Here is a 14,892-nt window from a genome sequence, read left to right as displayed (position 1 = left end):
AGGAATGATATCGCTAGTGACTCCCTGTATGCATTTATTGTTATCAGTCTGTGTGGCAAGGACACCTTGAAGTTACTTGTTTTCGAGCACCTTTAGATTGGGGTGAGAAGCACAAGGATTCTGTGGCAGCCCTCGTGCCTTGGGGGCACCTAGAGAAAGACATGAAATTGGGGTCCATGGGAGGACTGAGAAGATTGCAAAGTGCCAGATGTGTGGGGTGGAGGCCTGGGAAGTATCCCAATCCAGGACAGAGAGATGTCCTTGGGTTAAACTGTATGCGAATGGCCACATGTGGATTAAGATGTGGTCTTTTTTGGAAAGGGGTTATCTGGGGAGAGTTAATTTTGGATTTTGCTTTACATTTATTTTTAAAGTGGAATATTTCTCCGGCATTGGTGACAATGGCCTAGAAAAGCCAGTTAGTCACCATATGAGATCTTCCCCATGTGGGGTGCTGTTGCCCCTGCCTATTTCCCACCTGCCTTCTGCAGGATGGGTTTAAACCCTCTCCCTCTGAGGCCTCTGGGGAGATTTCACTGGCAAACAGTTCTCTATGGGGAACTCCTGCTGGGTCTGAAGTGGTGTCATTCTCTGCTTTGATCCTGGGGTGGAGGGGGCTGGTGACAGCTTATGGGGGTGACTGCTCTTGGCTTCTCCTTGGGAGAAGCAATGGCATCCAGGTGAGGCTGTGTCTACCTCTGTAGGACAGGTTCCAGCCTGCATTCTCCTGCAGTCTTTTTTTTTTTTCTTTCATTACTTTTGCTTGGTATCTTCTCCTGGAAGTAAAAGGGAAATCACCTTAAATCCAGATTTGAAGAACAGACCTGGTTTCTCTTAAGGGAACAAAAAGATATGGACTGCGCCACCCCACTTCCCCTAAGGTCCTCTTTAGGTTCCACTGTGGACAGGAAGAGAGTATGTGGCCCTTGTGCTATGACGGCCCCCTCCCCACACCAGGCTGGTCCTGGAATGATGGGGGTGGGGGGTGCTTACTCATTTACCACAGGCGATGGAGATCTGCCAACTCTGAGACTTCCACTGGGTCTCCACCCCCCACACCCTTGTCATTAGCCTAATAGGCACAGCTTGTGCCTGGAGGGAGCAGGACAGTGGCTGCGAGCATGTGAGCTTGGGAGGACCCATAGGAGTTGGGTGCTGGTGTGGTTGTGGGGTGGGGTGGGTCATGCTCTTCCTGGTAGAGTGCAGAGGCTGGGAGCCTTGGGTTTCCCAAGAGCTGAGAAGCTACCAGGCTGGCCATACACAGGTAGAGCATGCCACCCTGCCGTCTCCCACTTGTTCCCCCATCTTAGCCAGCCCCATCCCTCGGGTGGTCTTGGAGGAAGGTAGTTCTCTCTGCTGTTAAAGTATTTGGTGACTCTGGGGACAAAGAAATGATACAGCCCTGGGTGGGGGGACTAAAAGTCACTCAGCGAATAGTGTACAGTTCTCAGACATTCCTTTCCTGCTTTACCCTCTGTCACGGGTCCCTGTCTGCCAGTCCTCCTGGTCAGTCTCCTTCCACCTCCTTGAACTCAGCATGTCCTAAACCAAAATTCATCATCATCCATAACTTGGCTTTATTTTTGTCAGTGTCACCTCTCTCTTTGCCTGGGTTCTGGTGTTAGATGTTTGGGGGACCGTTCAGCAAGTATCTCCCATGTGTTAGGCACTGGGAACCAGGATGAGTAAGCCGCAGACCCTGCCTCTGAGAGGAGACTAGTAAATAGCGTGTCTTGAGCACCAGGCTCTTTCTAAGCACTTGAGTTGTGTTAACTCACTCAATCTCCACAGCAGCACTACGACATAAGCACTGATGTTGTTCTGCCCATTTTGCAGATGGGCACATTGAGATATAGGTTAGACCAGGCTGAACCGATGAACACGACAACCTGGTCCCAAGTCTGGGCTCTTACTTGTCAAGTCCAGGCAGACGGTCAGGAACTCACACCCCCAGGGCCCAGTAGGGCGACAGCAGTTTTAGCAGCAGAGACGGCGCATGCCAGCTTCTTCCTGGTGGGAATGGGGAATGCTTGCAGCAGAGGGGAGGCTGGCTATTAGGTGGGACTAGGTTGGGAAGAATATAGACTTCTGGGCCAAGTTTTTTTTTTTTTTTCTTGAGGCAGTGGGGATCCCTGGAAGGTTCACATGCAGGAGAGGAAGTGGATGTGGCCCTGTGTGTGTTAAGAAAGGTGGTGTTAATGTTGGTGTATGGAGCTGAAGGGAGGCGCCTCCAGGGAGAGGACGAGTGGGAGGTGAGTGGGGACCCTGCTGTCCTGTCCTGTCCGTGAGACTGAAGACAGGGGGTAGCTGAGGGTCAGGGCCTTCAGACAAGATGGGGAGGGTCACAGGGAGCATCTGGGCATTTACCTATTAGTTTCCTCTTGCCTTGGTTACCAGTGGTGCCAAACTGGTTCCCTCGTGCTCTCTACCCAGGACACCAGTTCTCTAGTCTCTGGGAAATGAGATATCACCTCCTTCCTGGGGAGACCTGGGATGGATCCCAGGGGCCCTCCTCTTTACCTTTTCTTGGGCTTTAAATATCTCATGTCAGTCTCTTCCCTACAAATCCCCAGGTCTCAGCCTTTATCCGGATGTTAGGTACCCAAACATTCAACTTCCTAGCCTTTCCTCCCTCTGGAAGCTCCCAGCCAGCCCTGTCAGGTGCCCAGAGACCTCATGCCTCAGAGAACTTTACTCTTCTCTGGGGCCCGGTATCCTGGCCACCCTGACCCCCAGCAGAGCTCCTGGTGCTTCGCAGGCCCTATATGCCACCTTCCACCTACTGTTCTTTCTCAGAGGCCACCTGACAGAGTGCAGAGTGAACCTCCTTGTTCATTGCCTGCCTCCCCCCGCCCGCTCAGAGTGTCCACTTCCCGAGGCGGGGCCTCGTCATGCTCACGACTGTGTGTCCTATGCCTCCACTGTTCAAATCCCAACTCTGCCGTGCCCCAGCTGTGTCTCCTTAGCAGGTTTCTCGCTCTTTCTGAGCCTGTTTTGCAGAAGATGGAATATAGTAAGAATGGTTACCCCTGAGGGTTGTGTTGAACACTGTATGTGATGATATATACAAAGCACTTTGCACAGGGACTGCCAAGGAAAATGCCCTGAACGAATGATCTGTGGTCTGTCCTGGCTGCGTATCGTTTGCACTTGTAAATTCCCACACATTACAGGAGAGCCCAGTGTTTCTGCCAGATGCCTGTGTGTTTGGATGGTAGTAAACAGGGTAGAAGAAAATTGCGTTACCTCCAAAAGGAAGGCTAAGTGGAGGGAGGGCTAGGCCCTGGGTCCTGGTTTTTATCGCACCCTTGCCCCATCCTTATTCTGTCTGGTGGCCACCAAATGCCTAGTGCAGACCCACTAGGAGCAAGGCAGCCTCCAGAACTGACTGGGACCAGCCTGGGAGCTGGCACAGGACTTCCTGGGTGAGTGTGAACTGGGGCATGGGCTGAGCCAGGTCCCCCTGAATTCAGAGGTGACTGTAGCTGAGGGAGGCTGCAAGGAGGTCAGGACTGTGACTTGCATCCCTCTGAGGACTGTTCTAGAGAGGCCGGTAAATAAACTGAGAGTGGTTTTTAAAGAGTAGAAGCCACTGGGGAAGAGAGGGACACACATCTGCTTCTCCCAGATGTGCTTCTTTCTGTAACTTCATTAAGACATGTACTCATGCAGCAAAGGACAACAAAACCGCCCACAGGCCAGCAGAGGCCTCAGCGTGGAGAGTGCTCTGGGTTGGTGAGGACTGTTGGGGAGAAGGCCTGAGAGAAGCCAAATGAGACACTCGAGGGATCTGGCCTGAGGGCGAGTGACAGCCAGGACATTGAATCACATCCCTTGCCCCTAAGTGAGTGTCCAGGTGGGGTAGGGCCCATGCCTGGGCAAGAGATTGGTGATGAAGTCCAGAACATTCCCCCAGCTGGTTAGACCTTGCAGGGGGGGTGGGGGGGGGGACGCAGGGCTGGCCAGCTGGGTGGACTGTTGGAGGACTGCTGGGAAGTGGCCTGCCGGCTTCCTGCCTGTTCATAGACTCGTGTGCCCCAGACTGGGCCCCTTCCCTCCAGTCCTGCTACCCTAACACTGTGCAAGGGGCCCCCTGTGCCTGGGCTGCACTCAGGATGCCTGGGGAGGGGCTGTGCCAGCACCAGAAACCACAACAGACCCTGACCCTGGCTAATGGAGGCGGTCTTGAAATGGACCTTTTTTCTTTTTGGCTAAATTAACATTTGGCATTTCAGGGTGCTGGCCCCATGCCCGGCTGCTCTGGCCTTCTGCCTGTCAGCTCCTTTGAGGCTATTTTTGCCATTCACTTATTTATTAACTATTATTGCTCCCCAGGACAGATGGGCACACACACACAGACATGCATGTGCGTGCACGTACACATGCCCTCCAACCCAGAGCCCACTGGAAAAGCTAACCTGCACCCACCAGGTGGAACATGGTGTGCAGAAGGGGGAAAGGATCAAAAGGATGGTCGCTGGGTTGGGGTAGAGGAAGGGCTGATGGGAGGCAGGGGCCTCCCTAAGCTCATCATTCCCCAGAAATGCCTTCCACCCCCCAAAGCATCTCTGTTCCTATTCTCTCGCCTTCAGGGGTGTTCAGTCCTAGGAAGGGCTCATGTGGGAGAAGATTGTGGGTCTTGCCTGAACCATCTTTCCAGAGAGATAAGCAGGGGGCCTGGGAGGACTAAAGGCCCCCTTGCTAGGACTTCTCTGTCCAGCTCCACCAAGCCCCCAACTTCCAGAGGAGGAAAACTTGGCACCTGCCTTCAGAGAGCTCGCGGCCTGGTGGGGACGATGCTGGGCTGTGCTGGTGAGATGAACAGTCCTCAGGCCCACCTCCTGATAACAAAGTGCATCAGAAGGAACAGGCTGGAATTGAGGGGTGGTGTGCACACAGGTGTCTACCATTTGATCCCTCTGAGAGCAGGTTGCTAGCAGCAGAACAGAGCCCCAAACCACACAGACCTGTGAGCCTGTCCTAGGTGCAGGGCACTGCCTGTGGTACAAGGGCACATAGAGCACCATGCAATAATCCCCACCCTTTCTTCCAGTCTCTTTGTTTCGGGACCAGCCTATCTGCTCTGAGCCTGGGGCCCCAGCCATGTTTCCCTCCATGGCTCCGGGGGAGCCAGGGGGAGAACAGAATGAACAGCAGGGACCTTCTGCCTGAGTCTGTCTGGGCCTTGTCCTGGGCCTTGGCTTACACCTGTGAGAAATGGGAATGACGCTCCTGCCACAGCAGGGAGTGAGGACATCAGGGCCCATAAGTGATGGTGACCAGGCCCGAGTCCTGGGCTAGCTCCCTGTTTTCTCCCACCCAGCTGGCCAGCCCCACCCTTCCCTTCATAGGGCATGTGGCATCTAATTTCCTCATTCCCCTGGGCCCTTCTCTGCCTCAAGAATACACTGCCTTCCTGAGACTGGATACTTACTGCAGAGGGACTGCCAGCTGGGGGCTTTTCTGCCTTGGGACCCAGTGCCAGCCCTTCTCAGGATGGCATCAGGGAACTCCCTAAGAGCAGGGGGTTTGCCCCTTCCATCAGACTGGGAGCTGAGGGCACGGGCTGCATCTCCCCCATCAAGACTAGGAGCTCCTGAGGACAATGACCATGCATCTCCTATCAGACTAGAAGCTCCCTGAGGTCAGGGGCTGAGTCTGTCCCCGCCAGATTGGGAACTCCCTGAGGACAGGAGATGTTAGCATCCCCATCAGACTGGGAGCTCCCTGAGGATGGAACCAGACTTCTTCCCCACTTCAGGACCCAGTTTCTGGTTGTGGGACACAAAGGTACCCAGTCCTTAGTACCTGGAAAATTTGGAAAGAGGATGGAATGATGGAGGCTCCACAGCTGTAGCCAGGGATGCTGGACGAGGAGAAATTTCTCACCTTTCTGTAGGAAGTCAGAGCCAAGAATTACATCCCCTTACAGAAGCTTCCCTCCGCTTTCCTTTCTCCTCGGTGGTGGGGTAGGGATGTGTTTTACAGGCAGGGTAGGGGGTGGCCAGGATTTCACAAGTATGATAGCAATTGAGCACTAAGTGTTTGTGCTAAGCTCAGGGTGTGAGTGAGGGAGGTGGGTGCAGGTGTGGGATGGGTGGGCAGTCAGGGAGGGGGCTGGCCTGGTGCCTCTGGTGGGCAAGACTAAGTGCCCTCTTGAGCTTCTGCCTCACATGATCTACTCCTGAGCCCAAGGCTGGGGCAGCCCTGGTAACTGTCCTGTCCTCTCTGTGTCCTCGAACTCAACCCTGGTGCTTCTCCCCGGGAGGGACATTTGGGAGGTCCTCTCTGCTCTGTGCATCCAGATTATGCCAGGCTCCTGTCATACTGTGATCTTTGTGTGTCTGTATCTTTCTCCCCTACTTGAGAAGGGACTGTCTCATTAATTTATTTGCTTGTCTCTCTCCTGGAATGGCCACAGCCCTTGGAGTCTTCTGGAGTACGATGGCTTCTAAGGGCTCTCAGTATCATGAGGGAGCGCTCATTGAGAAGGGGTTCAAGCTTGCTGCCAGAGGGTCTGGCAGGGAAACCATTGTCATACGGTCTGGTCGTCCTGGTAGGGGCTACAGGAGAGGGGGGTTTGCAGCTCCCCCAATCATGAGCTGAGCTCACTGCCCTTGACCTGTAGTTATGACTCTGTTGCTGTGTGGCTAAATGGCAGGTGCTTGGGCTTTACAGACAGGCAGCTCTGGATTTGAAACCCACCTCTGCCACCTACCTGTATACAAGTTACTTTGGAAGAGTGACCACAATGCCTGACCCTCAGGGTCCGCATCTGATCACATGGGGCTGTTGCTATCTACTCCACAGCCGTGGCTCAGGATTTGTGCACTAATCTGTGTAAAGCACTCTGACCTTCCCCACTGGTCATGGAAATGCCATGGATAGGCCGAGAGGAGGAGTTCAGTCAATTAAATGTTTTTTCCTGGCCTTGTGTGTTTTAACTTCCGGCTGCTTTAGCTACTCATCTAAATCTTGTCTCAGCTTTGGTGCCACTTTGCTGAGAGAAGGGGAGAAAGTGTGGCCATATTAGGAGCTGAGCAGAACCCTTTGAGGGCCCCTTTCTGCCCAGGAGGAAGCTGGCAGTCCCCGTGCCTGCACACAGTTCTGCCTCCCAGGCAAGACTGCATTATTATGAGCTAATGTCTGTGCTGTCTCTGGAGTGGCCAGGGAAGAAACATCGAGTAATATGATTACTACAACAGTAATAATAACAGCAACAACACCAACAAGCACACATAATTATGGAGAAGGCCAACATTTGAGGGCCTGGCTCCAGGCCAGAGCTGTGGTTAGTGCACGAGGGGTGGCCATGGGGCTTGAAGGCAACGGCTTTCAGGTTTTTCATACTCACATCTCCCTTGCACAGTCTTCCCCCATTAAATACAAAGCCTCTGGACAAATCAATAAGTCTCTTCCACGATAGCATAGCAGTTGGGTTTGATGTGGTATGATCTTGTGCTCATCCCAGAGTAGGTAAGGAGGTCCTACAAAGGGACTCAGCAGGCTCCATCTGTCCTGTGCACCCCCTGCCCGCTGCTCTCCACTTGCCCACTCAGAACGCCCCCTACCAAGACATCGCCCACTGTAGACTTGTGCCCACTCTTGGGTGGCAGTTTGAGTCTGAGAGCAGGGGGCAGTTGCCCAGTGGGAACTCTTGCCATAGTTCAGGCCAATGGCCAGTGTGGACCACACCCAGGCCCTGGATTTAGGAGTCGGTGTCATAGTGACATGCTCACATCACAGGATATGATTATTGTAGTGCAGTAGCTAAGGACTGCCTAGGTTGTAATTCTGGCTTTGTCATACATCAGCTGTAAGGTCTTGGGTAAGTTCCTTAACCTCTCAGAGCCTCAGCTTTCTCATCAGAAAGTAGAAATAATAAAAGTAACTTCATATTGGTGTTATCCATGCTAATGATAGTATGTGGTACATGGTAAGCCCATGAGGGTCAGTTCTTTTATAGTTATTATTATTTTAGTAGGGACAATAAAATACCTTCAACAGCTCCCACCTGTGGGTTCTGTTATATGTTGAGTTGTATTTTCCAAAAAGATGTTGAAGTTCTAACTCAGTACCAATGACCTTATTTGAAAATAAGGGCAAGTTAGATGAAGCCATTAGGGAGGACCCTAACCCAATATGACTGGTTTCCTTATTTAAAAAAAGGGAAATTTGGACCAAGAGATAGACATTCATTGGAGGAAGATGGCCTGAAGACACAGAAAATGCCATCTACAAGCCCAGGAATGCCCACGGTTACCTGAAGCTAGGAGGGAGGCCTGGAAGAGATTCTCCCTCATAGTGCAGAGGAACGCTGGGCTGACACCTTGATTTTGGACTTCTGGGCTTAGGACTATGAGACAGTAATTTCTGTTGTTGAGCCCTCGGTTTGTGGTGCTTTGTTAGAGCAGAGCCCCAGGAAACGAATGCAGGATCTGAGGAGGGTATGGCCCATTGACCCCCACTGCCACCCTGAGCTACCTGCCACCCTCAGGGGAGAAGAATGGGGTTGGCACTGAGAAGACAGGTTTGGCTGGCCTCTAGTACCTGGAATCTGTATCAGATGGCCCAGGCTCTTGGCCTGCAGGTGAACAGAGTTGGAAACATTTATAGGGCCTGAGACACAAATAGCCCACCCCTCACTTCCCACCCTGTCTTCCTGCCTCCCTCCTCTGCTTCTTAGAGCACTCCCCACCTCACCCCTGCTCCAGGCAGGAGGAAATGGAGAAGGGAGGTCATAAATCCCCAGAGAGGGCAAGCCAATGTAAGATTTGGGCCTGAACATCTCTGCCCCTCTCCCTGCCTGTCTCCTGGAGACTTAAATCTGTTCTCTAGGCGGGAAATGGCTTGCCTGTCTGGGATGTATCTGTATGTCTGTGCGTGTGTGTGAGTGTGTGTATAAAGAATGTCCCTCATTAAGCTGCTGTGGGCCTCGTGACCATGACTCATAAACGTACAATCAAGCTGCACTGGACAGAGGAGACCTGTCCCCGGAGTGGGTGATGCCGGCTTCCGATGCAGCAGCCAGCGCCAAGGCCCTCCACGGCCCACCTTGGCAGCCCGCCCCTGTCTTCTCCCTTCAGAGAACGGGTTGTTCAGTGTCACTTGAGGGAACAGATAGGTCTTAAGTGCCTCTGTCTGCAGGGTGTGGGGATCCAGCGATGAGGAAGGTGCTGGCCTCACCACTGGGAGCTTGTCATTTGTGCAGGATGGAGGGGTGGGTAGTGTCTAAGGCAAGCACACAAATCTAAGGAGAATAAAATAAAGGAGCATGGAGAAGTGCAGGTTGAGAGTCAGGAGTGGGGAGAGGGCCTGGGGAGGAGGAAAAGTTGGGGATGTCAGGGTGGGGTGAGCCCATGGGGCCTTCATGAAGGCGGCTCTGGAGCCCCAACATTGCTGCAGGGGGAAATGCAGAAGCAAAGTCCTGGAAGCGGGAGTGTGCAGGGTGTGTCTGGGCACACGGAGTCTTCCTGGTGATCCAAGTGCAGAGTCCTCCCTGGGGCAGGTGGGAGAGAAGGCAGAAAATGTAACCCATTACGGCCTCAGATGCTGGCGGTGGAGGTCTGTGTAATATCGCTGTAAGAGGAGATCTTTTGAGGCCAAGGGTGCATGGTTCAGGCTGTACTTTAGAGGGGAGTTGGACAGGGAGAGTTTGTGGTTTGGGGAGAATGTAGCCCTGGAAAGAGGCTGAAGCAGGTCTGGGAGGCGAGTGGGGAGCACAGTGGAAGTGGGAAGAAAGGGTGAAGGGAGACACATTTCTCTGGGCAATTGAAGATTTGGCAAGCGAGGAAGAGGAGGCATGGAAGATGAGCCAGGGTAAAGGAATAGTTCTGCCATTCAAAGGGAGGTGGGTGGGCCGTGGCTCCCTGGCCTGTGGCATGTGGAGGGAAGGGGCCGGTGTGCTTGGGGTCAGAACTGGCGCCTCTGATGTGATGAGAGGAATCATCATGGGGCTAGGGAGATGCAGAGCCCTCTCTGGGGAACCTGGGATGGTGGTGACGTGGGATCCTTGGGTGAACATGTGCCATTTGCCGTCTCAGGATGAGCGGCCAGGGTGGGTCTCAGCTCCTGGGGCCCCGGGTGCTTTGTAGCTCAGACCTGCCAAGGGGTGTGGTGGCCAGGGCTCCCAAGGGAGATGAGCCTGCTCTGATTCCTTCAGTGGCTGTGTCCTTGCCCACAAAAGAGTTGGTAGCCATGGCTGGGTCCAGGGTCTTCCTGTGCTGGAGAGCCACTCTGGGTCTTTATCCAGCACATTTCTGGCCTCTCAAGCTGTCTTACCTGGCAAGACTTCATTTAGATCGTTTTCTGTGCTTCACTATGTAGGTTTCTGAAATGTCAGAGGTTGCAAGAACGTTAGCTGCCATATCCAATTCTTATTTTTAGTGGCATGAATGGATGCCCAGGCAGGCGAGGTGACCACCCAAAGTCACGGGGCTAGTCAGGGCTGGTTTAGCCCTTTCTTAAGGGATTGGGATTTATACCTGTCTTCTGAATGGAGATACTGTCCTCTTTCCTATGTGTGGGTTTCCGGCCTCTTCAAAGTCAGGAACTACATGTCCATCCCTGCCACTCAGCCAAGTGGACATTAACAAAAATTTGTCACCTGAATAAAAAGAAGTACAGTGTCTAGCACATGCAAATATTTATTCAGTTGGGGAGTGGCAGGTGCGAGGGCTTAAGGAAGTGTCCTCTCTGGGGGGCTGGCTGTCAAGGGCCTGTGAGAGAGGAGAGGAGGGCTCACCGGCTTTGGCCATGGGGCGATTGTTTCCATCACTGCCTTGTTGAGGAGCCCAGGAAGGGGGCGGAGGAGGAGAGGGTGGGGGCCTCTCACTGGTAACGATTCCTTGTCTTCCCTGGACACGCTAACTCTGTGCGCTTTTCTTGCCTCCTGCAAGGAGGTCAAGGCATGTGTGGGGTGGGGAAGGGGGAGGAACCCTGTACCTTTGGGGATGCTAGGCAGTCAGAGGTGCTTGAGGCAGACATGTCTACTTACTGGGTCAGACAGAGCTGCAGTGCACTCTTGGCTCTCCTCTCTCTGAGGGGAAGGATTAGTCAGTTTGGGCTGCCGTAACAAAATACCACAGACTTGGTGGTTTAAACAACAGACATCTATTTTGTCACAGTTCTAGCGGCTGGAAGTTCAAGATCAAGGTGCCAGCAGATGCAATTTCTGGTGAGAACTGCCTTCCTGGCTAGCAGACGGCTGCCTTCTTGCTGGGTTCTCACATGGCCTTTTCTCTGCGCATGAGCTTTTGAAAGGGAGAGAGGGAGAGAGAGAGAGAGAGAGAGAGAGAGAGAGAGAGAGAGAGAGAAGACTCTGGTGTCTCTTCCTCTACTTAGAATACCAGCCCTTACTGGATGAGGGCCCCACCCTATGACCTCCTCTAACTTTTTAATGTTTATTTATTTATTTATTTATTTGAGAGAGAGAGAGAGCGCAAGTGGGAGGGGCAGAGAGAGAGAGAGAGAGATTGAGAGAGAGAATCCCATGCAGGCTCTGCACTGTTAGCTCAGAGCCCAGTGCAGGGCTCTGTCCCACGAACCGTGAGATCATGATCTGAGCCAAAATCAAGAGCCAGATGCTTAACCGACTGAGCCACCCAGGCACCCCGCTTTGTGACCTCCTTTAATCTCAGTTACCTCCCAAGATCCCATCTCCACATATAGTCACACTGGGGTTAGGGCTTTAGCCCAGCAATTTTGGAGGATATGTTCAGTCCATAACATAGAGGGTTTGCGAATGACAGCTGTAGGTTTGTATCTTCCCCAGTATCAGGGTGCCCTCTCTGTGGGTGTGAAAGTCTTGTCTTGCAGGAAATTTGCTCAAAATCTTGAAGTCTCTACAAATTTCTGTGAACAAATTGTCACATTCCATCATTTACCTCAGATGAGGGTCAGAGTCCGAGTGTCCCTTGTACCTTAGAGCTTCTTCCTCTCCCGTCAGGTCAGGGCCAGGGAAGGCCTTTGGGAGGTCTGTGAGGCTGTCCCTCTGTGGGGCAGCGTGGTGTCTTCCCCAACTCAATTGGACAAAATGTTCTAGTTCTGAAAGTTCCAGAGAAAGAGGGGCACCTGGGTGGCTCAGTCAGTCGAGCGTCCGACTCTTGACTTTAGCTTGGGTCATGATCTCAAGGTTTTTGAGTCTGAGCCTCATGCTGGGATCCGTGCTGAGCACGGAGCCTGCTTGGGATTCTCTCTCTCCCTCTCTCCCTCCCCCTCCCCACTGGAACAGGCATGTGCATGTGCACACTCTCTCTCTCACACACACACACTCTCTCTCTCTCTCTCAAAATAAATAAACTTTAAAAATAAATAAAAGTTCCAGAAAAGGAGATTCATGCCATTAGCCCCTTCTAGGGAAGAGTCTGGAAATGAGTCCTGAAGAATGAAATCTCAGAAAGAGAGCTGTTGGGGTGGGGGTGACCTGTCCATCAAGATAGCAGGTCCTGGAGGAGAATGCCACCCCCCGTGGGACGTCGTCATCCCTGCCAGCCCCTCCTGCACCATCTCTTCTTTCCTCCTGTCCCTCCGTCTCCCTTTCCCGGTACCCTCCCTGCACGCCTCATGTAGTTTCTGCATTATACCTCCCTGCCCCTTGGTGGGTCCTTCGTCTTAGATTTTTTTAATATGCAACATTTCAAAGTAGAGGGAATAGTGAACTCCCATATACATACCCATCATTTATGCAGCAACTGTCATGGTTTTTACCACATTTATTTTATTTATCCTCCCCCCCCGCCTTTGCTGAAGTATATTAAAGCAAATTCCAGCCATCGTGTCAGTTTCTTTCTATATACTGAGTATGTATTTTGGAAAAAAGAAGAGACCTGCACCTGAATTTGACCTCTGCCTCTGTGCCCTCCTGGGTTAGTCACTAATGCCCTCGATGCTGTTTCTTCACTGTGATTTCTTCCCAAGGGTATGGTGTTAAGGTAAAATAAAGGAGCGCTTAAAAAGAAGATCGGTGTAGTAAGAAGGTGCACCAGGTTATACCCGGAGGCTTGGGTTTTGTAATTAAACTGCATTCTCCCTGGTTGGAGCTCCTCCCTAAAGCCACGAAGGCTCTGTGGGACATGCTGCCCCCTCTCCCTGGTCGCAGGAAAAGTAATCATTTTCTAAATGGTCCCTCAGACGCTGAAGAGTGGCTCATTAGTCCTCCCAGGGGCCGCTGTCACCCCCGGGAGGACAAATGGCCCAGCTTGGAAAGAATCTGGGTCATTTTATCTTGCACCATGAAGACCTCCCCAGGGTTCTGATGAGAAGTGCTCTGACCATGACCACAAGACTACAGGTGCACTGGCATCTGGCATGGAGGTGTGCTCGGCTGGGGTGGGGCCAGGTGGGGGGTGGTGGTGGGGAGGCTGGCTCGGGCTCTGTCCAAGTCTGGTTCCACGCTGTCTCCCCATCCCCAGCTGAGCCACGGGAAGCGTAATGATTCTGTCTCATTCCTCTCTAACAAATGAATTTCTCGCTCTCTTGGCACACTAAGCCATGTTTACAGAAAATATCAGTCTAGAATAAACAGTTCCTGTCAGACCCCAGGGCCAGTGGGGACTGTGGCAGAACCCGTGGGTCTCCTCCCCGGTCACTAGAAGGGGCTTCAGTCCCTGCTGTGGCTCACCTCTGGGCTCTTCTCTCTGGGGGGTCCTAGAGGCTGATGTAGTAGTAGCTTTGGAGTTAGACAGCCTTACACCCAAATCCTGCTTCCTGCCTTGACTGCCTGTGCGCCTGCAGGCAGGGTCACTTAGCTCCACAGAACCTCAGCTTCCTCATCTGTAAGTCCTCAGAAGGGTGGCTTTAAAGAGGAGTTGTCAGGCTAAGCACCTAGCTCAGAACCGGTACTCAGAAATGTTGCCTTTTCTCTCTCCTGACTTGGAGCTCCCGTGTCCCCCTGGCATCGCTTCTGGACACAGGGAACATTGACAAAACAAATCATTGTTGGTACAGTTTCTGAGGAGCATTTCCCATATTATTTCATTGGGGTGTCAATGATGTATTTATTGTCATCCTCATTTTACAGATTAGAAAAATGAGGCTCAGAGAAGTTAAGAAGATTTTACGCAGTTGCACAGTAAGTGTGGAGGTGGGGCTGAGGTGAGGCACCAGCTAGTGGGTGAGATCTGTGCGGAGTGGAGAGGGCTGGGGATAGATGAGATATGGTACAAGCCTTTGAAGATTCAGTGTCCCCACAAAGTCATTCTTCACTCACCCATCTAGGTAGGTCCCCCAGTAGTTTAAATTTTTTTTAATGTTTATTTATTTTTGAGAGAGAGAGAGAGAGAGAGAGAGAGACAGAGCCTGAGCAGGGGAGGAGCAAAGAGAGAGGGAGACACAGAATCCGAAACAGGCTCCAGGCTCTGAGCTGTCAGCAAGTGCCAATGTGGGGCTCGAACTCACAAACTGTGAGATCATGACCTAAGCCGAAGTCAGATGCTTAACTGACTGAGCCGCCCAGGTGCCCCTGTCCCCCAGTAGTTTATATGCCTTTAGCTCACAACACACTACCTAGACCACCTTTTCAGTCCCTCTCTACTTTCCCCCCTGAGTTTCATTTTATTTGAATTGGAGCTGGCAGGCACCTTTGAGGTCACTCCCTTAGCTCTGAGAATGAGGCTAAGTGCACAGAGGTGAAGTGACCTGCCCAGGGGCACCCAGTCCACAGTGGGACTGGAACGTGACTCCCAGGCATTGCTCTGTCCACGGCACAACCCTGCCCCGTACTTGGTCCCCCTCAATCTTTGCTGCTGTATACTCCTTCAAGGCAGACACCGGGGCTTTTGTGTCTTGGACTCAGTGCCATCAGGTTCAATAAATGCTTGTTGAACAAATCAAAGGGAAAGTGAACCACTGCCTCTCTTTGTCTTTTCTGAAGATAGAACATGAAATGCCTCA

At 52.3% G+C, this 14,892-nt stretch overlaps 1 protein-coding gene and 1 long non-coding RNA gene across 5 annotated transcripts in view; one reads left to right on the top strand and one right to left on the bottom strand.

The window, feature by feature from the left end:
• The window catches only part of ADCY5 (adenylate cyclase 5), a 146,334-nt gene that overhangs the window by 14,691 nt on the left and 116,751 nt on the right, over window positions 1-14,892 (top strand). The gene's annotated exons all lie outside the window — the stretch shown is intronic.
• LOC106984083 (uncharacterized) lies at window positions 18-7,683 on the bottom strand. 4 transcript variants are annotated; one of them, XR_008297698.1, is made up of 4 exons: window positions 7,355-7,683; window positions 5,809-5,893; window positions 1,914-4,841; window positions 18-776 (listed from the first exon to the last, which is right to left on the bottom strand). It is a non-coding gene; the product is annotated as an uncharacterized LOC106984083 (long non-coding RNA). The 4 variants fall into 4 exon arrangements; XR_008297699.1 differs by having other exon boundaries at window positions 1,914-2,989; XR_003420707.2 differs by having other exon boundaries at window positions 1,914-2,171.

This window comes from Acinonyx jubatus, chromosome C2 (genome assembly GCF_027475565.1).
Source record: "Acinonyx jubatus isolate Ajub_Pintada_27869175 chromosome C2, VMU_Ajub_asm_v1.0, whole genome shotgun sequence".
Taxonomy (NCBI): Eukaryota; Metazoa; Chordata; class Mammalia; order Carnivora; family Felidae; genus Acinonyx; species Acinonyx jubatus.
This window is presented reverse-complemented; position numbering and strand designations above follow the sequence as displayed.